The sequence below is a fragment of the Chiloscyllium punctatum genome, chromosome 14, assembly GCF_047496795.1.
Source record: "Chiloscyllium punctatum isolate Juve2018m chromosome 14, sChiPun1.3, whole genome shotgun sequence".
NCBI lineage: Eukaryota > Metazoa > Chordata > Chondrichthyes > Orectolobiformes > Hemiscylliidae > Chiloscyllium > Chiloscyllium punctatum.
In genome coordinates, this window is record NC_092752.1 from 62,592,379 (window position 1) to 62,612,802 (window position 20,424).

Genomic DNA, 20,424 nt, shown 5'->3' on the forward strand with positions numbered 1-20,424 from the left:
CAGAGTCACGGCCGCCATTTGTTTGAGGGAAGAGGGAGCGCGCGGGCCTCAGGGCCGCCATCTTCAGAAGGTAAAAGCGCAGGTGGGCGGGGCTCTCGGGGTCTGTCGAACATTCAGAGGAAAGGGAAGTCCCATTGTTATTGATTAATTCCACGGACACAGCTTCACTGGGCGATCCTGCAGGAATATCCTCTCTCAGTCCTGCTGGGATGTTTCACCCCATCAGAACCAGCAGCTCTCCTCCTCTCTCAGCTCCCCTTCTGTCCTTCCAGCAGCATCTGTCCCCTGGAACATTGAGCTGCCTGTCCTGTCCCTCCCTCAGCTGTTGTTTCTGTAATACCTGTGATATCCCAGTCCCACCTTAGATTACTTCACTAAAGACAGGACTGCATCCGATAGATTTTTCTTAACATCAGCAATTGTTTAATACTCACTTACAGATTTTTAATTACATCGTTTTTGAAGCATTTACTTCACATTCAATCATTTGCAATGGTGGGATTTGAATTTGTGTCCAGAGAACACTTGCTGAGTTTCTGCATAAATGCCACTAGGCCATCACTTCGCCTGCTCACAGTTTGTATATCCCAGTGCTACATGAATCAAAACCCTTTCTTCCTGCACAATTGCTTGACTCAGTACTGATGTGACTCAGTACCTCTATGTGGTATCCCTCACCGTGTGGGTCCAATTGCTGCCTCTGTCAGCGTTTCTCACTTTTGAAGCTACTCCAGACCATGAGCCAACAGAATTCGTCACTCCAGAGAGATGAGGCAGCACAGGTCAGGAATGGAGACTGGGATTTTCCAGATCTCTGTGGGGCTCAGTGCCATTCTATATGTGTCACCCTCAAAGCATTTGTATAATTTCCCATTCTGCCTATTTCTGTGTCCTCTACAGGTACTCATGGAGTTCCTGACTCAATAGCCTTGCCAACTGCTGGTTGGGACGATGGTTGGTCAGCCAGAAAGACAAAGTCAGGGAGTTCGGGAGTCTTCAATAAATCCTGCTGCCAGGTAAGCTCATTCCAGTGCACAGAGCAGAAAGTAATAAGGGGGATCCAAACATCAGCTAACAAGACATGACATAGAGAAAGTGCTGGAGGGGGATCACAGTACAGACACAACCCAGGCTCAATCACCACGCCTGCTGCAAGTTTTGTTGTAATGAGACAGCATCGGGAGTTCCCAGTTATCAGTCCAGGCCTGTGCTTACTTAGGGAGCATCAGAACAACTGAGGGGAAAGCAGGCCTCACACGAGAGGGTGGAAATGCTGCCTGGGATCTTTCTGTTCCCTATTCCCTCTCCAATATTGTATCAATGGCTTGTATTGAGGACCAGTGTCTTCAATCATTCTAACTCCTATAACAGTTCCTATCTCTGTCATCTCCTCCCCTCTCACCAATTATTTCACATATTTGAAAGCTGCCTCGCTGTGTGTGTGCGTGCCCCTCTTGCAGTGTGTGAGGGTGTCCTCCCCTCACTCTGCATGTGTGTGTATGTGTATCACTCACTCACTGTGTGTCTGTGTGTCCCTCCCTCGCTGTGTGAGCATTTGCGTGGGTGTCCCTCTCTCATTGTCTGCGCGTTGCTCTTCCTGTGTGTGTGTGTGTGTGTGTGTGCACGAGTCCCTCCCTCGCTGTGAGTGTGCACGAGTCCCGCCCTCGCCGTATGTGTTTGTGTGTCCCCACTTCACTGCGTGTTCCTCACTCGCTGTTTGTATGTGTGTCACTCCCTCGCGTTGTGTGTATGTGTCTCTGTCTCGCTCTGTGTCTGTGTGTGTGTGTTCCTCCCTTGCCGTGTATTTGTGTGTCTCTCTCTTGCTGTGTGCCTGTGTTTGTGTGCTCGCGCATGCGCGTGTCCCCCTCTTGCTGTGAGTATGTGTGTCCCTCTTGCAGTGTATGTGAGTGTCCCTCCCTCGCTGTGTGTGTGTGTGTGTGTATGTGTGTCACTCCCTCACAGTGGGTGTGTGTGTGTCACTCCCTCACGGTGGATCTGTGTGTCCCTCTCACGCTGTGTGAGTGTGTGTGTGTCCCTGCCTTGCATTGTGTGTGTGTGTGTGTGTGTCCCTCACTCCCTCGCTGTGTGTGTTTGTACGTTTCCTTCCCTTGCTGTTTGTGTGTCTCTCGCTCACTGTGTGTGTGTGTGTCCTATCCTCGCTGTGTGTGTGTGTCCCTCCCTTGCTATGTTCATGGGTCTCTCTCTCACTGTATGTGCGTGTCCATCCTCGCTGTGCGTGTTCTTCCCTCTCTGTGTGTCTCAGCAAGTCCCTCACTCGCTGTGTGTGTGTGTGTGTGTGTGTCCCCTCGTGTGTGTATGTGTCACACCCTCACAGTATGTGTTTGTGTGTGTCCCCCTTCGCTGCATGTCCCTCACTCCCTGGTTGCGTGTGTGTCACTCCCTCGTGTTGTGTGGATGTGTCTCTCGCTGTGTGTGGGTCTCCCTCCCTCGCTGTGAGTGTGCGTGTCCCCCCTCTGTGTGTGTGTGTGTGTTTTTCTCCATCCCTCCCTCTGTGTGTGTGTGTGTGTGTGTGCGTGTCCCTCCCTCGCTGTGTATGTGCGTGTCCCTCCCTCGCTGTGTATGTGCATGTCCCTCCCTCGCTGTGTATGTGCATGTCCCTCCCTCGCTGTGTATGTGCATGTCCCTCCCTCGCTGTGTATGTGCATGTCCCTCCCTCGCTGTGTATGTGCATGTCCCTCCCTCGCTGTGTATGTGCATGTCCCTCCCTCGCTGTGTATGTGCATGTCCCTCCCTCGCTGTGTATGTGCATGTCCCTCTCCCTTGCTGTGTGTGTGTCTGTGTGTCCCTCCCTTGTGTGTGTGTATGTCCCTCCCTTGCTCCTTGTGTATATCCCCTTCACTGTATGTGCGCATCTCCCCTTGCTGTGTGTGCGTGTGTCCATCCCTCGCCGTGTCTTTGCGTGGCCCCTCTCACTGTGTGTGTTTGTGTATGTCCCTCCCACGCTGTGTGTGTGCATGTCCCTCCTTTGCTGTGTGTGTGCATGTCCCTACATTGCTGCGTGTCTCAGCAAGCCTTTCGCTCGCTGCGTGTGCCCCTCGCTCGGTGTGTGTGTGTGTTTGTGCGTTTCCCTTCCTCGTGTGTGTGTGTGTGTGTGTCTGTGTGTGTGTGTGTGTTGTGTGTATATGAGTCACACCGTCACAGTATGTATTTGTGTGTCGCCCCTTCGCTGTGTGTCCCTCATTCGCTGTTTGTGTGTGTGTCACTCCCTCACGTTGTATGTTTGTCTCTTTCTTGCTGTGTGTATGCATGTCTCACCCTCGCTCTGTGTGTGCATGTCCCTCCCTCACTGTGTGCGTGTGTGTGTGTGCCTGTCCCTCCTCGCTGTGTGTGTGCGTGTCCTTCCCTCGCTGTGTCTGTGTATGTGCCTCTCCCTCGCTGTGTGTGTGTGCACAGTCCCACCCATGCTGCCTGTGTGTGTGCATGTGCCTCCCTTGCTGTGTATGTGTGTGGCCCTCCCTTGCTGTGTGTGTGCGTGTCCCTCGCTGTGTATGTGTCAGTTCCCCCCGTATGTGTGTGTGTGTGTCCCTCTTGTAGTGCGTGTGTGAGTGCATGTCCCCCCTTGCTGTGTGTGCGTGTTCCTCACACGCTGTGTGTGCATGTCCTTCTCTCCCTTGCTCTGTGTGTGTGTACGCGTGTCCCCCTCCTGCTGTGAGGATGTGTCCCTCTTGATGTGTATGTGAGTGTCACTCCCTCACTGTGTGTCTGGGTGTCCCTCCCTGGCTGTGTGTCTGCGTGTATCCCCTTAACTGTGTGTATGTGTGCGTGTCCCTCCCTCGCTTTGTGTGTGTGTGTGACCCTCTTGCTGTGTGTGTGTGTCATTCCTCACTGTGGGTCTGTGTGTCCCTCTCCCGCTATGTGTGTGTGTGTGTGTGTGTGTGTGTGTCCCTCCCTCGCTATGTGCATGTGTCTCTCTTTCGCTGTGTGCGCGCATGTCCCTCCCTCGCTCTGTGTGTGTGTGTGTCACACCCTCACAGTATGTGTTTGTGTGTATCCTCCTTTGCTGCATGTGACTCCCTCGCGTTGTGTGTATGTGTCTCTCTCTCTCTGTGCGTCTCCCTCACTCGCTGTGAGTGTGCGTGTCCCCCCTCGCTCTGTGTGTGTGTGTGTGTCCGTCCCTCCCTCCCTCGCTGTGCGTGCGTGTGTGTGTACCACCCTTGCTGTTTGTGTGTGTGTGTGTGTGTGTCCCACCCTCGCTGCGTGTGCTTATGTCTCCACCTCACTGTGTATGTGCGTATCCCTCTCTTGCTCTGTGTGTGTGTTTATGTGTGACTCTCCCTCGCTGTGTGTGCATGTCCCTCCCTGGCTGTGTATGCATGTGTCTCCACCTCACTGTGTGTGCACTTGTCCCTCTCTTGCTCTGTGTGTGTGTGTGTCTCTCTCGCTGTGTGTGTTTCTATTTGTGTGCTTGTGCATGCGCATGTCCCTCCCTTGCTCTGTGTGTGTGTGTCTCTCTTGCTGTGTGTGTGTGTGTCCCACCCTCGCTTTGTGTGTGTATGTGTGTCCCTCTGGCTGTGTGTGCACGTGTCATTCCCTCGCTCTTTGTGTGTGGGTATATCCCTTGTGTATGTGTCCCTCCAATGCACTTTGTGTATATCCCACTTGCTGTGTGTGCGCTTCTCCCCTCGCTGTGTGTGCGCGTGTCCCTCCCGCGCTGTGTCTGTGTGTGTGCGCGCGTCCCCTCCTTCGCTCTGTGTGTGTGTGTGTGAGAAAATGTCCCTCCCTTGCTCTGTGTGTGTGTGTGTGCGCGCGTCCCCTCCTTCGCTCTGTGTGTGTGTGTGTGTGAGAAAATGTCCCTCCCTTGCTCTGTGTGTGTGTATGTGTGCGTGTCCCTCCATCAGTTTGCGCGCGCGTGTGTATGTGTATATTTGTGCATGTCCCTCCCTTGCTTTGCATGTGTGTGCCCCCTCTCAATTTCTGGGCACATGCTCTCCCCTTGACGTGTGTGTTTGTCCCTCCCTCGCTGTGTGTGCACGTCTCTCCTTCGCTTTGTGTGTGTGTCTCCGTCCTTGCTGTGTGTGTGTCCCTCCCTCGCTGTGTGTCTGCGTGTACCCCTTAACTGTGCGTACGTGCATGTCCCTCCATCGCTGTGTGTGTATTTGTGCGTGTCCCTCCCTTGCTTTGTGTGTGCATGTCGCTCCCTTGCTTTGTGTTTGCGTGTCCCTCCCACGCTGTGTGTATCCATGCTCCCTCCCTTGCTGCATGTCTCAGCGTGTCCCTCCCTCGCTCTGTGTGTGTCCCTTCCCGCTTTGCGTGTGTGTCCGTCCCTTGTATGTGTGCACGTGTGAATGTCCCTCTCTTGCTCTGTGTGTGTGTCCCTCCCTTGCTCTTTGTGTATATCCCCCTAACTGTATGTGCGCATCTCCCCTTGCTGTGTGAGTGCATGACCCCCTTGCTGTGTGTGCATGTGTCCTTCCCTCGCCGTGTCTTTGCGTGTCCCCTCTCACTGTGTGTGTTTGTGTACGTCCCTCCCACGCTGTGTGCGTGCATATCCCTCCTTTGCTGTGCGTGTGCATGTTCCTACATCGCTGCGTGTCTCAGCAAGCCTCTTGCTCGCTGCGCGTGTCCCTCACTCGCTGTGTGTGTGTGTGTGTCTGTGTGTGCACACGCGTGTCCCTTCCTTGTGTGTGTGTGTGTGTGTATATACGAGTCACACCGTCACAATATGTATTTGTGTCTCGCCCCTTCGCTGTGTGTCCCTCACTCGCTGTTTGTGTTTGTGTCACTCCCTTGCGTTGTGTGTTTGTCTCTTTCTTGCTGTGTGTGTGCATGTCTCACCCTCGGTCTGTGTACGTGCATGTCCCCCCTCTCTGTGTGTACATGCATGTCCCTCCTCGCTGTGTGTGTGCATGTCCTTCCCTCGCTGTGTCTGTGTATGTCCCTCCCTCGCTCTGTGTGTGTATGCGCCTCTCCCTCGCTGTGTGTGTTTGCGCGGTCCCACCCTCGCTGTCTATGTGTGTGCATGTCCCTCCCTTGCTGTGTATGTGTGTGTCCCTCCCTTGCTGTGTGTGCGCGTGTTCCTCACTGTGTATGTGTCAGTTCCCCCCCCCCGTGTGTGTGTGTGTGTGTCCCTTCTTCGTTGTGTGTGTGCGTGTACGGGTCACACCATGACAGTATGTGTTTGTGTGTCCCCACTTCACTGCGTGTTCTTCACTTGCTGTTTGTGTGTGCATCACTCCCTCGCATTGTGTGTATGTGTCTCTGTCTCGCTCTGTGTGTGTGCGTGTCCCTCCCTCGCTGTGTGTGTGCGTGTCCCTCCCTCGCTGTGTGTGTGCGTGTCCCTCCCTCGCTGTGTGTGTGCGTGTCCCTCCCTCGCTGTGTGTGTGCGTGTCCCTCCCTCGCTGTGTGTGTGCGTGTCCCTCCCTTGCCGTGTATTTGTGTGTCCCTCTCTCGCTGTGTGTCTGTGTATGTGTGCTTGCGCATGCTCGTGTCCCCCTCTTGCTGTGAGTATGTGTGTCCCTCTTGCAGTGTATGTGAGTGTCCCTCCCTCGCTCTGTGTGTGTGTGTGTGTATGTGTGTCACTCCCTCATGGTGGGTGTGTGTGTCACTCCCTCACGGTGGATCTGTATGTCCCTCTCACGCTGTGTGAGTGTGTGTGTCCCTGCCTCGCTTTGTGTGTGTGTGAGTGACCCTCTTGCTGTGTGTGCTCGTCACTCCCTCGCTGTGTGTGAGTGTATCCCTCCCTTGTTCTTTGTGTATATCCCCGTCACTGTGTGAGTGCATGTCCCCCCTTGCTGTGATGTCCCTCCCTTGCCGTGTCTGTGCATGTCCCCTTTCACTGTGTGTGTACCCCCTCTCAATTTCTGTGCTCATGCCCTCCCCCTCACCGTGTGTGTGCTTGCCCCTCCCTCCCTGTGTGTGTTTATGACCCTCCTTTGCTGAGTGTGTGCATGTCTTTCCCTTGCTGTGTGCGTGTCCCTCCCTCGCTGTGTGTGTGTGCATGTCCTTCCCTCCCTCGCTCTGTGTGTGTGTGTGTGTGTGTGTGTGTGTGTGTGTCCCTCACTCCCTCGCTGTGTGTTTGTACGTTTCCCTCCCTTGTTTGTGTGTCTCTCGCTCACTGTGTGTGTGTGTGTGTCCCATCCTCGCTGTGTGTGTGTCCCTCCCTTGCTATGTGCATGTGTCTCTGTCTCGCTGTGCGTGTGCTTGTTCTTCCCTCTCTGTGTGTCTCAGCAAGTCCCTCACTCGCTGCGTGTGTATGTGTCACACCCTCACAGTATGTGTTTGTGTGTGTCCCCCTTCGCTGCATGTCCCTCACTCCCTGGTTGCGTGTGTGTCACTCACTCGTGTTGTGTGTATGTGTCTCTCGCTATGTGTGGGTCTCCCTCCCTCGCTGTGAGTGTGCGTGTCCCCCCTCTGTGTGTGTGTTTGTGTGTGTTTGTCTCCATCCCTCCCTCTGTGTGTGTGTGTGTGTGTGTGTGTGCGTGACCTTCCCTTGCTGTGTATATGTGTGTCTCTCCTTCGCTGTGTGTGTGTGTGCATGTCCTTTCCTCGCTGTGTATGTGCATGTCCTTTCCTCGCTGTGTTCATGTCCCTCTCTCACTGTGTGTGCACGTGTCAGTCCCTTGCTGTGTGTGTGTGTGTGTCCCTCGTGTGTGTGTGCGTGTCTGTGTGTGTGTCCCTCCCTTGCTCTTTGTGTATATCCCCCTCACTGTATGTGCGCATCTCCCCTTGCTGTGTGAGTGCATGACCCCCTTGCTGTGTGTGCGTGTGTCCCTCCCTCGCCGTGTCTTTGCGTGGCCCCTCTCACTTTGTGTGTTTGTGTATGTCCCTCCCACGCTGTGTGCGTGCATGTCCCTCCTTTGCTGTGCATGTGCATGTCCCTAATTTGCTGCGTGTCTCAGCAAGCCGCTCGCTCGCTGCGTGTGTCCCTCACTCGCTCTGTGTGTGTGTGTGTGTATGTGCGTGTCCCTCCTTGCTGTGTGTGTGCGTGTCTCTCCCTCGCTCTGTGTGTGTATGTGCCTCTCCCTCGCTGTGTGTGTGTGCGCGGTCCCACACTCGCTGTCTATGTGTGTGCATGTGCCTCCCTTTCTGTGTATGTGTGTGTCCCTCCCTTGCTGTGTGTGTTCGTGTCCCTCGCTGTGTATGTATCAGTTCACCCCCCCTGTGTGTGTGTGTGTGTGTGTGTGTGTCTTGCTGTGCGTGTGTGAGTGCATGTCTCCCCTTGCTGTGTGTGTGTGTTCCTCCCATGCTGTGTGTGCATGTCCTTCTCTCCGTTGCTCTGTGTGTGTGTGCGCGCGCGTGTCCCTCTCCTGCTGTGAGTATGTATCCCTCTTGATGTGTATGTGAGTGTCACTCCCTCACTGTGTGTCTGGGTGTCCCTCCCTGGCTGTGTGTGTGCGTGTATCCCCTTAACTGTGTGTATGTGTGCGTGTCCCTCCCTCGCTTTGTGTGTGTGTGTGACCCTCTTGCTGTGTGTGCGTGTCATTCCTCACTGTGGTTCTGTGTGTCCCTCTCCCGCTCTGTGTGTGTGTGTGTGTCCCTTCCTCTTTGTGTGTGTGTATGTGTCACACCCTCACAGTATGTGTTTGTGTGTGTCCCCCTTCGCTGCGTGTGACTCCCTCACGTTGTGTGTATGTCTCTCTCTCTCTCTGTGCGTCTCCCTCACTCGCTGTGAGTGTGCGTGTCCCCCCTCGCTGTTTGTGTGTGTCCGTCCTTCCCTCGCTGTGTGTGCTTGTGTGTCCCTCCCTCGCTGCTTGTGCATGTGTCTCCACCTCACTTTGTATGTGCGTATCCCTCTCTTGCTCTGTGTGTGTGTTTGTGTGTGACTCTCTCCCTCGCTGTGTGTGCATGTCCCTCCCTGGCTGTGTATGCATGTGTCTCCACCTCACTGTGTGTGCACTTGTCCCTCTCTTGCTCTGTGTGTATGTGTGTGAGAGAGAGAGAGAGACCCTCCCTCGCTGTGCATGCGTGGCCCTCCCTCGCTGTGTGTGCATGAGTCTCCCCCTCGCTGTGTTTGTGAGTGTCCCTCTCTTGCTCTGTGTGTTTGTGTGTCCCTCCCTCGCTGTGTGTCTGCGTGTACCCCCTCACTGTGCATACGTGCATGTCCCTCCATCGCTGTGTGTGTATTTGTGCGTGTCCCTCCCTCGCTTGGATGTGTTTGCCCCCTCTCAATTTGTGTGCACATTCTCTCCCCCTCGTGGTTTCTGTGATTGTCCCTCCTTCGCTGTGTGTCGCTCCCACGTTGTGTGTGTGCATGTCGCTCCCTTGCTTTGTGTTTGCGTGTCCCTCCCACGCTGTGTGTGTCCATGCTCCCTCCCTTGCTGCATGTCTCAGCGTGTCCCTCCCTCGCTCTGTGTGTGTCCCTCCCCGCTTTGCGTGTGTGTCCGTCCCTTGTATGTGTGCAAGTGTGAATGTCCCTCCCTTGCTGTGTGTGTGTGTGTGTGTGTGTCCCTCCCTCGCTTTACGTGTGTGTCCGTCCCTTGTGTGTGTGTGTGCGTGTGTGCATGTCCCTCCCTTGCTCTGTGCTTCTGTGTGTGTATGTATGTGTGCGTGACCCTCCCTCACTTTGTGTGTCCGTCCCTTGTGTGTGTGTGAGTGCGTGTCCCCCCTTGCTGTGTGCGCATGTCCCACCCTTGCCGTGTCCGTGTGTGTCCTCTCTAGCTTTGTGTTTGCGTGCCCCCTCTCAATTTCTGTGCACATGCCCTCCCCCTCGATATGTGTGTGCTTGTCCCTACTTCGCTGTTTGTGCGTGTCCCTCCCTCACTGTGTGTCTGCGTGTATTTCCCTCACCGTAAGTGTGTGTGTTTGTCCCTCCCTCGCTGTGTGTGCGCATCTCTCCCTTGCTTTGTGTGTGTGTGTGTGTGTGTGTGTGTCCCTCATTCGCTTTGTGTGTGTGTCCCCGTCCCTCCATCGTTGTGTGTCTGCGTGTATCCCCCTCACTGTGGCATGTGCATGTCCCTCCCTCGCTGTGTGTGTGCGTGTATCCCCCTCACTGTGTGCATGTGCATGTCCCTCCCTCGCTGTGTGTGTGTGTATTTGTGCATGTCCCTCCCTCGCTGTGTGTGTGTGTATTTGTACATGTCCCTCCCTCGCTTTGCATGTGTGTGCCCCCTCTCCATTTCTGTGCACATGCCCTCCCCCTCGACATGTGTGTGTTTGTCCCTTCCTCGCCGTGTGTGTGTGTGTCCCTCATTCGCTTTGTGTGTGTGTCCCCATCCCTCACAGTGTGTGTGTCCCTCCCTTGCTGTGCGACTGCTTGTATTCCATTCACTGTTGTGTGTTTGCGTGTCCCTCCTTCGCTTTGCGTGTGTGTGTCCCTGTCCCTCACTGTGGGTGTCCCTCCCTCGCCGTGTGTCTGCGTGTATCCCCCTCACTGTGTGTATGTGCGTGTCCCTCCGTGTGTGTGTGTGTGTGTCCCTCCGTGTGTGTGTGTGTATTTGTGCATGTCCCTCTCTCGCTTTGCGTGTGTGTGCCCCCTCTCAATTTGTGTGCACATGCCCTCCCCCTCGCGGTGTGTGTGCTTGTCCCTACTTCGCTGTATGTCCCTCCCTCGCTGTGTGTGTGCATGTCGCTCCCTCGCTGTGTATGTTTGAGTTATCCCCTTGCTCTGTGTGTGTTTGTGTGTCCCCCTTTCTGTGCGTGTGTGTGTGGCCCTCCCTCGCTCTGTGTGTGTGTGTATATATACGTCCCTCCCTTGCTGTGTATGTGCGTGTCCCTCTCTCGCTGTGTGTCTGTGTCTGTGTTTGTGTGCTTGAGCATGAGCGTGTCCATCCTTCGCTGTGTGTGCATGTCCCCTCTTGCTGTGAGTGTGTGTGACCCTTTTACAGTGTATGTGAGTGTCCTTCCCTCCCTTGCTGTGTGTCTGTGTGTATGCGTGAGTGTGTGTGTGTGTGTGTGTGTGTGTGTGTGCACCTCTTGCTGTGTGTGCGCATGTCACTCCCTCGCCCTGAGAGTGTATGTCCGTCCCTTGTGTGTGTGTGTGTGTGTGTGTGTGTGTGTGTGCACCTCTTGCTGTGTGTGCGCATGTCACTCCCTCGCTCTGAGAGTGTATGTCCGTCCCGTGTGTGTGTGTGTGTGTCCCTCTCTTGTTCTTTGTGCATATCCCCACCATTGTGTGTCTGCATCGCCCCTCGCTGTGTGAGTGCCTGTCCCCTCTTGCTGTGTGTGCTTGCACCCTTTCAATTTCTGTGCACATGCCCTCCCCCTCGCTGTGTGTCTGCTTGTCCCTCCTTCCCTGTGTGTGTGCATGTCCCTCTTTTGCTGTTTATGTGCGTGTCCCTCTCTCGCTCTGTGTGTTTGTGTATATCCCTCCCTCACTGTGTGTGCATGTCCTTCCCTCCCTGCGTGTGTCTGTGTTTGTATGCTTGTGCATGCGCGTGTCCCTCCCTCACTGTGTGTGTCCCCCTCTTGCTGTGAGTGTGTCCCTCTTGCAGTGTATGTGAGTGTCCCTCCCTCACTGTGTGTGTGTGTGTGTGTGTGTGTGTGTGTGTGTTTGTGTATATGTATGAGTGTCAATTCCTCACTGTGCTTGTGTGTCCCTCCCACGCTGTGTGAGTGTGTTTGTGTCCCTCCCTCGCTTTGTGTGTGTGTCCCTCTTGCTGTGTGTGCGTGTCACTCCTTCCCTCTGTGTGTGTGTGTGTGTGTGTGTGTGTGTGTGTCTCTCCCTCTCTCTCTCCCCCTCCCTTGCTCTTTGTGTATATCCCCCTCACTGTGGCAGTGCATGCCCCCTCTCACTTTCTGTGCACATTTCCTCCCCCTCGCCGTGTGTCTGCTTGTCCCTCCTTCCCTGTGTGTGTGCACGCACGCGTGTGTGTGTGTGTCTCCCTCCATCGCTGTGTGTGTGCGTGCATGTCTTTCCCTTGCTCTGTGTGTGTGTTCCTCACTTTGTGTGTGTGTGTGTGAGTGACTCACTGTGTATGTGTACATTTCACTCCATCGTTGTTTGTCCCTCGCTCGCTGTGTGTGTGTGTCCTTCTCTCGCTGTGTGTGTGTACGTGTGTGTGTGTCCCTCCCTCACTGTGTATGTGTGTGTGTGTACGTTTCACTCCCTCGCTGTGTGTGTGTCCCTCGTTCGCTGTGTGTGTCCCACCCTCACTGTGTGTGTGTGTGTGTGTCCCTCACTCTCTGTGTGTGCGTGTCCATCCCTCGCTGCGTGTGTTTGTGTATGACCCTCCATCGCTGTGTGTGTGCATGTCCTTCCCTTGCTGTGTGTGTGTCCCTCACTTGCTCTGTGTGTGTGCATGTCCCTCCCTCGCTGTGTGTGTACGTGTGTGTGTGTGTACGTCCCTCCCTCGTTCTGTGTGTGTGCAAGTCCTTCCCTCCCTCCCTCTGTTTGTGTGTGTGTGTGTGTGTGTGTGTGACTCTCTCATTGTGTGTGTGTGTACGTTTCGCTCTCTCGTTTGTGTGTCCCTCGTTGGCTGTGTATGTGTGTCGCCCTCGCTGTGTGTCTGCGTGTATCACGTTAACTGTGTGTATGTGTGCACGTCCCTCCCTTGCTCTTTGTGTATATCCCCCTCGCTGTGTGAGTGGATGTCCCCCCTTGCTGTGTGTGCATGTGTCCCTCCCTCACCGTGTCAGTGTGTGTCCCTCTCTCACTGCGTGTGCGTGCCCCCTCACTTTCTGTGCACATTTCGTCCCCCTCGCCGTGTGTGTGCTTGTCCCTCCTTCCCTGTGTGTGTGTGTGTGTACGTTTCACTCCCTCACTGTTTGTGTCTCCCTCGCTCGCTGTGCATGTGTGTGCATGTCCCTCTCTCACTGTGTGCGCGTGTCCCTCACTCTCAGTGTGTGCATGTCCATCCCTTGCTGTGTGTGTGTGCACGAGCGCACGCATGTCCTTCACTTGCTGTGTATGTGTGTGTCCCTCCCTCGCTGTGTGTGCATGTCCTCCCTGGATGTGTGTGCACGTGTCATTCCCTTGCTGTCTGTGTGTGTCCATCCCTTGTGTGTGTGTGTCCCTTGATTGCTCTTTATGTATATCCCCCTCACTGTGTGTGCGCATCTCCCCTCTTGCTGTGAGTGCATGTCCCCCCTTGCTGTATGTGCGTGTCCCTCCCTCACTGTGTGCCTGTGCGTGTCCTCTCTCGCTGTGCTTGCGTGCACCCCACTGAATTTTTGTGCACAAGCCCTCCCCCTCGCCATGTGTCTGCTTGTCCCTCCTTTGTGTGTGTGCGCGTGTGTGTCCCTCCCTCGCTTTGTGTGTGTGTGTGTGTGTGTCCCTCTTGCTTGTGTGTGTGTGTCCCTCCCTCGCTGTGTGTGTGTGTGTATGTGTGTGTGTGTCTCCCCCTCCCTTGCTCTTTGTGTATATCCTCTCGCTGTGTGAGTGCATGTCCACACCTTGTTGTGTGTGCGTGTGTCCCTCCCTCACCGTGTCAGTGCGTGCCCCCTCTCACTGTGTGTGCGTGCCCCCTCTCACTTTCTGTGCACATTTCCTCCCCCTCGCCGTGTATGTGCGTGTCCCTCCATCACTGTGTGTGTGTGTGGGGGGGGGGGGGTCCCTCCCTTGCTTTGTGCGTGTTTGTGTACGCCTCTTGCTGTGTGTGAGCGTGTCACTCCCTCGCTCTGAGTGTGTGTCCGTCCCTTGTGTGCGTGTGTGTCCTTCCCTTGCTCTTTGTACATATCCCGCCATTGTGTGTCTGCATTGCCCCTCACTGTGTGAGTGCCTGTCCCCCCTTCTGTGTGTGCGTGTGTCCCTCCCTCGCCATGTCTGTGCGTGTCCCCTCTCGCTGTGTTGCGTGCCCCCTCTCAATTACTGTGCACATGCCCTCCCCCTCGCCGTGTGTCTGCTTGTCCCTCCTTCCCTGTGTGTGTGCATGTCCCTCCCTTGCTGTTTATGTGCGTGTCCCTCTCTCGCTCTGTGTGTTTGTGTATATCCCTCCCTCGCTGTGTGTGTGCATGTCCTCCCTCGCTGTGTGTGTGTGCGTCCTTCCTTCGCTGTGTGTGGGTGTCCTCCCTTGTGTGTGTGCATTACCTTCCCTCCGTGGGTGGGTGGGTGTGTGTGTCCGTCCCTCCCTCGCTGTGTGTGCATGTCCCACTCTCTCTGTGTGTGTCTGTGTATGTGTGCTTGCGCATGCACGTGTCCCCCTCTTGCTGTGAGTGTGTGTCCCTCTTGCAGTGTATGTGAGTGTCCCTCCCTCGCTGTGTGTGTATGCATGCATGCATGTCAATTCCTCACTGTGCCTGTGTGTCACTCCCTTGCTGTGTGATGTGTGTGCGTGTCCCTCCTTCGCTTTGTGTTCTGTGTGTGTGTGTCCATCCCTCGCTGTGTGTGTTTGTGTATGACCCTCTATCGCTGCGTGTGTGCATGTCCCTCCCTTGCTGTGTGTGTGTGCATGTCCTTCTCTCCCTCACTGTGTGTGTGTGTGTGTGTGTGTCACTCTCTCACTGTGTGTGTGTGTGTGTGTGTGTGGCACTCTCTCACTGTGTGTGTGTGTGTGGCACTCTCTCACTGTGTGTGTGTGTGTGTGTGGCACTCTCTCACTCTGTGTGTGTGTGTATGTTTCACTCCCTCGCTGTGTGTGTGTCCCTTGCTCGCTGTGTGTGTGTGTGTGTGTGTGTGTGTGTGTGTGTGTGTGTGTGTGTGTGTGTGTGTGTGTGTGTGTGTGTGTGTGACTCCCTCGCTGTGTGTGTGTCCCTCCGTTGCTCTTTGTGTATATCCCCCTTGCAGTGTGAGTGCATGTCCCCCCTTGCGGTGTGTGCATGTGTCCCTCCCTCGCCGTGTCAGTCTGTGTCCCCTCTCACTGTGTGTGCGTGCCCCTCTCACTTTCTGTGCACATTTTCTCCCCCTCGCCGTGTGTGTCCCTCCTCGCTGTGTGTCTGTGTACGTGTGTGTGTATGCGTGTGCGTGCACATGCACGCGTGTCCTTCACTTGCTGTGTATGTGTGTATCCCTCCCTCGCCGTGTGTGTGTGTGTCCCTCCCTCGCTCTGTGTGCATGTCCCTCCCTGGATGTGTGTGCGCGTGTCACTCCCATGCTGTCTGTGTGTGTCCGTCCATTGCTCTTTGTGTATATGCCCCTCACTGCGTGTGCGCATCTCTCCTCGGTGTGTGAGTGCATATCCCCCCTTGCGGTGTGTGTGTGCGCGCGTGCGCGCGTGTCCCTCCCTCTGTGTGTGTGTCTCTCTCTCTCAATCGCTGCGTGTCTGTATGTGTCCCTCCCTCGCTGTGTATGTGTGTCTGTGTGCCTCAATCGCTGTGTGTGTGCGTGTCCCTCCCTTGCTGTGTGTCTGTTGGTATCCCCTTAACTGTGTGTATGTGTGCGTGTCCCACCCTCGCTTTGTGTGTGTCTCTCTTGCTCTGTGTGCGTGTCACTCCCTTGCTATTTGTATATGTGTGTGTGTGTTTGTGTGTCTGTGTCTGTGACTGTGTCTGTGTGTGTCCCTCCATTGTTCTTTGTGTATATCCCCTCACTGTGTGTGCGCTTCTCCCCTCGCTGTGTGAGTGCATGTCCCCCCTCGTTATGTGTGCGTGTCCCTCCCTCGCCATGTCTGTGCGTGTCCTCTCTCGCTATGTGTGCATATCCCCTCTCAATTTCTGTAAACGTCCCTTCTTCCCTGTGTGTGTGTCCCTCCCTTGCTGTGTATGAAGGTGTCCCTCCCTCGCTGTGTGTGTGCACGTCCTTCCCTTGCTGTGTTTGCGTGCCCCTCCCACGCATGTCCTTCCCTCCCTCGCTCTATGTGTGTGTGTGTGTGTGTGTGTGTGTGTGCGCGTCCCTCCCTCTGTGTGTGTGTGTGTGTGTATGTGTCCCTCCCTCGCTGTGCATGTGTGTCTGTGTGCCTCACTCGCTGTGTGTCTGGGGGTAATCCCCTCACTGTGTGTAATGCGTGTATCCCTCCCTCGCTGTGTGTGTCCCTCCCTCACTGTGTGTGTGTATGTCCCTCCCCTCTGTGTGTGTGTGTCTCTTCCTCGTTGTGTGTGTGTATCCCTCCCTCGCTGTGTGTGTGTATCCCTCCCTTGCTGTGTGTGTCACTTCGCTGCGTGTCTGTGCGTGTCCCTCCCTCACTGTGTGTGAGTGTCCCTTCCTCACTGTGTGTGTGCGAGTCCCCCTTGCTGTGTGTGTTCTTGTCCCTCCCTCGCTGTGTGTGTCCCTCCATCGCTGTATGCGCGTGTCCCTGCCTCGCTGTGTGTGTGCATGTCCTCCCCTCACTGTGTGTGCGTGTCCTTCCCTCGCTGTGTCTGTGTGTGTTTGCGGATGCATATCCCCCCCCTTCACTGTGTGTGTCTGTGTCCCTCCCTCGCTGTGTGTGTCTGTGTCCCTCCCTCGCTGTGTGTGTCTGTGTCCCTCCCTCGCTGTGTGTGTCTGTCCCTCCCTCGCTGTGTGTGTCTGTCCCTCCCTCGCTGTGTGTGTCCGTCCCTCCCTCGCTGTGTGTGTGTCCCTCCTTCGCTGTGTGTCCCTCCCTCGCAGTGTGTGTGTGTGTCCCTCCCTCGCAGTGTGTGTGTGTCCCTCCCTCGCAGTGTGTGTGTGTCCCTCCCTCGCAGTGTGTGTGTGTCCCTCCCTCGCAGTGTGTGTGTGTCCCTCCCTCGCAGTGTGTGTGTGTCCCTCCCTCGCAGTGTGTGTGTGTCCCTCCCTCGCAGTGTGTGTGTGTCCCTCCCTCGCAGTGTGTGTGTGTCCCTCCTTCGCAGTGTGTGTGTGTGTCCCTCCTTCGCTGTGTGTCCCTCTCTCGCAGTGTGTGTGTGTGTCCCTCCCTCGCAGTGTGTGTGTGTCCCTCCCTCGCAGTGTGTGTGTGTCCCTCCCTCGCAGTGTGTGTGTGTCCCTCCCTCGCAGTGTGTGTGTGTGTCCCTCCCTCGCAGTGTGTGTGTGTGTCCCTCCCTCGCAGTGTGTGTGTGTGTCCCTCCCTCGCAGTGTGTGTGTGTGTCCCTCCCTCGCAGTGTGTGTGCGTGTCCCTCCCTCGCAGTGTGTGTGCGTGTCCCTCCCTCGCAGTGTGTGTGCGTGTCCCTCCCTCGCAGTGTGTGTGCGTGTCCCTCCCTCGCAGTGTGTGTGCGTGTCCCTCCCTCGCAGTGTGTGTGCGTGTCCCTCCCTCGCAGTGTGTGTGCGTGTCCCTCCCTCGCAGTGTGTGTGCGTGTCCCTCCCTCGCAGTGTGTGTGCGTGTCCCTCCCTCGCAGTGTGTGTGCGTGTCCCTCCCTCGCAGTGTGTGTGCGTGTCCCTCCCTCGCAGTGTGTGTGCGTGTCCCTCCCTCGCAGTGTGTGTGCGTGTCCCTCCCTCGCAGTGTGTGTGCGTGTCCCTCCCTCGCAGTGTGTGTGCGTGTCCCTCCCTCGCAGTGTGTGTGCGTGTCCCTCCCTCGCAGTGTGTGCGCGTGTCCCTCCCTCGCAGTGTGTGTGCGTGTCCCTCCCTCGCAGTGTGTGTGCGTGTCCCTCCCTCGCAGTGTGTGTGCGTGTCCCTCCCTCGCAGTGTGTGTGCGTGTCCCTCCCTCGCAGTGTGTGTGCGTGTCCCTCCCTCGCAGTGTGTGTGCGTGTCCCCCCCTCGCAGTGTGTGTGCGTGTCCCCCCCTCGCAGTGTGTGTGCGTGTCCCCCCCTCGCAGTGTGTGTGCGTGTCCCCCCCTCGCAGTGTGTGTGCGTGTCCCCCCCTCGCAGTGTGTGTGCGTGTCCCCCCCTCGCAGTGTGTGTGCACATTCCCCCTTGCTGTGTGTGTGTGTGTGTGTCCCTCCCTCGCTTCGTGTGTGCGTGTCCCCCCCTCGCAGTGTGTGTGCGTGTCCCCCCCTCGCAGTGTGTGTGCGTGTCCCCCCCTCGCAGTGTGTGTGCGTGTCCCCCCCTCGCAGTGTGTGTGCGTGTCCCCCCCTCGCAGTGTGTGTGCGTGTCCCCCCCTCGCAGTGTGTGTGCGTGTCCCCCCCTCGCAGTGTGTGTGCGTGTCCCCCCCTCGCAGTGTGTGTGCGTGTCCCCCCCTCGCAGTGTGTGTGCGTGTCCCCCCCTCGCAGTGTGTGTGCGTGTCCCCCCCTCGCAGTGTGTGTGCGTGTCCCCCCCTCGCAGTGTGTGTGCGTGTCCCCCCCTCGCAGTGTGTGTGCGTGTCCCCCCCTCGCAGTGTGTGTGCGTGTCCCCCCCTCGCAGTGTGTGTGCGTGTCCCCCCCTCGCAGTGTGTGTGCGTGTCCCCCCCTCGCAGTGTGTGTGCGTGTCCCCCCCTCGCAGTGTGTGTGCGTGTCCCCCCCTCGCAGTGTGTGTGCGTGTCCCCCCCTCGCAGTGTGTGTGCGTGTCCCCCCCTCGCAGTGTGTGTGCGTGTCCCCCCCTCGCAGTGTGTGTGCGTGTCCCCCCCTCGCAGTGTGTGTGCGTGTCCCCCCCTCGCAGTGTGTGTGCGTGTCCCCCCCTCGCAGTGTGTGTGCGTGTCCCCCCCTCGCAGTGTGTGTGCGTGTCCCTCCCTCGCTTCGTGTGTGCGTGTCCCTCCCTCGCTTCGTGTGTGCGTGTCCCTCCCTGGCTTCGTGTGTGCGTGTCCCTCCCTCGCTTCGTGTGCGCGTGTCCCTCCCTCGCTTCGTGTGCGCGTGTCCCTCCCTCGCAGTGTGTGCGCGTGTCCCTCCCTCGCAGTGTGTGCGCGTGTCCCTCCCTCGCCTCGTGTGCACGTGTCCCTCCCTCGCCTCGTGTGCGCGTGTCCCTCCCTCGCCTCGTGTGCGCGTGTCCCTCCCTCGCAGTGTGTGCGCGTGTCCCTCCCTCGCAGTGTGTGCGCGTGTCCCTCCCTCGCAGTGTGTGCGCGTGTCCCTCCCTCGCAGTGTGTGCGCGTGTCCCTCCCTCGCAGTGTGTGCGCGTGTCCCTCCCTCGCAGTGTGTGCGCGTGTCCCTCCCTCGCAGTGTGTGCGCGTGTCCCTCCCTCGCAGTGTGTGTGCGTGTCCCTCCCTCGCAGTGTGTGTGCGTGTCCCTCCCTCGCAGTGTGTGTGCGTGTCCCTCCCTCGCAGTGTGTGTGCGTGTCCCTCCCTCGCAGTGTGTGCGTGTCCCTCCCTCGCTTCGTGTGTGCGTGTCCCTCCCTCGCTTCGTGTGTGCGTGTCCCTCCCTCGCTTCGTGTGTGCGTGTCCCTCCCTCGCTTCGTGTGTGCGTGTCCCTCCCTCGCTTCGTGTGTGCGTGTCCCTCCCTCGCTTCGTGTGTGCGTGTCCCTCCCTCGCTTCGTGTGTGCGTCTCCCACCTTCGCTTCGTGTGTGCGTCTCCCACCTTCGCTTCGTGTGTGCGTCTCCCACCTTCGCTTCGTGTGTGTGCGTGTCCCACCTTCGCTTCGTGTGTGCGTGTCCCACCTTCGCTTCGTGTGTGTGTGTTGTTTCCTCGCTGTGTGTGTCCCTCCCTCGATTTGCGTGTGTGTCACTCCCTCTCTGTGTGTCTGTGGGTATCTCCCTCAATGTGTGTGTATGCGTGTCGCTCCCTTGCTGTGTTTTGTGTGTGTGTGTCCACAATTTGCACCATCAGTGAATCGGCCATCATAAATTGACTGTGGTATTCATGAATGTGTGGTTTAAGTAAATTCACCACGAAAAATGCAGGGTTTAATGTATAGGTAGAGGGGTGGGTCTGGGTAGGATGCTCTTCAGAGTTTTGGAATGGACTGGTTGGGCCGAATGGCCTGGTTGCACACAATGGCGATTCTATTCAGGTTATTGTCCAGCCCTGTCAACCATCCCCGTCTCTTACACCTTGCCTCATCCCCAATATTCTCCTTAACACTGTAACCTCCTCCAGACTTTAAAACACTTCTTGCCTATGTAAGCTTCTCCAGTCCTTACAAAGATCGATATATCTGTCACCTCTTCCTGCTTTTAGAAACCTCCCTATAACTATTACCATTTGGTACAGCACTCCCAATTATTGTTCCCTCTTGAAACTCCCATAAGCACTTGTATCTCTGAAAACTCATCTGGACTGTCTCAACTTCCCTTTGACAGTTACGTGCTGAGACCTGCTCTATATCAGTGAAGGAATTAAGTCACTGTTATAATCTCCCTCCAGCCTTACAGCACTGAGGATCTGTAGAAGCTCTTTTCAACCCAACAGCCATCTCTGTGTCTGTAATCTCCTCCACTCCCCATAATACATTCTCTCTAAGCTCCTCTGTAGTCCACTAAACACTCCCTAACACTGTATCAGTGTAACCTTCTCCAAAAACACAACCTTCCCTATCTGTGTAAATCCCTACACCGGTCCCTATCCCTCTCAGCTCCGTCTAACAATACAACCCTCCATGTCTGTGTATTCACCTTCAGTCCCTACTCACCTCCCTATCTGTGTAACCTTCTCCATGCATTTTTGCTTCAGTCTCTTCAACTGTTCCTGTCAGTGTAACCTCTTCCAGACGCGAAAACTCTCCTCTTTTTGACTTACTCAGACCACACAACCCTCACTATCTATAACCTACTCCTGTCTGAGAAACCTACCTCTGCAAACTGCTCCAACTCTTCAACTCTCCATAAACTCCTGCAGCTCTTACATCCCTCCCTATCTACCAAATCTCTTCCAGTCCCTAAACACCAACAGTCTGTGGAGACCCGACCACCATCCCTATCAGTGTAAT

The 20,424-nt window shown here is 56.1% G+C and overlaps 1 long non-coding RNA gene across 1 annotated transcript in view; it reads left to right on the forward strand.

Annotated features, from left to right (window-relative positions):
• Nucleotides 1-922: 922 nt before the first annotated feature.
• LOC140485493 (uncharacterized) overlaps nt 923-20,424 on the forward strand; it is a 65,721-nt gene continuing 46,219 nt past the window's right edge. Inside the window, exon 1 of the long non-coding RNA XR_011962354.1 lies at nt 923-1,016. This is a non-coding gene — a long non-coding RNA (uncharacterized lncRNA). The remainder of the gene's footprint in view (nt 1,017-20,424) is intronic.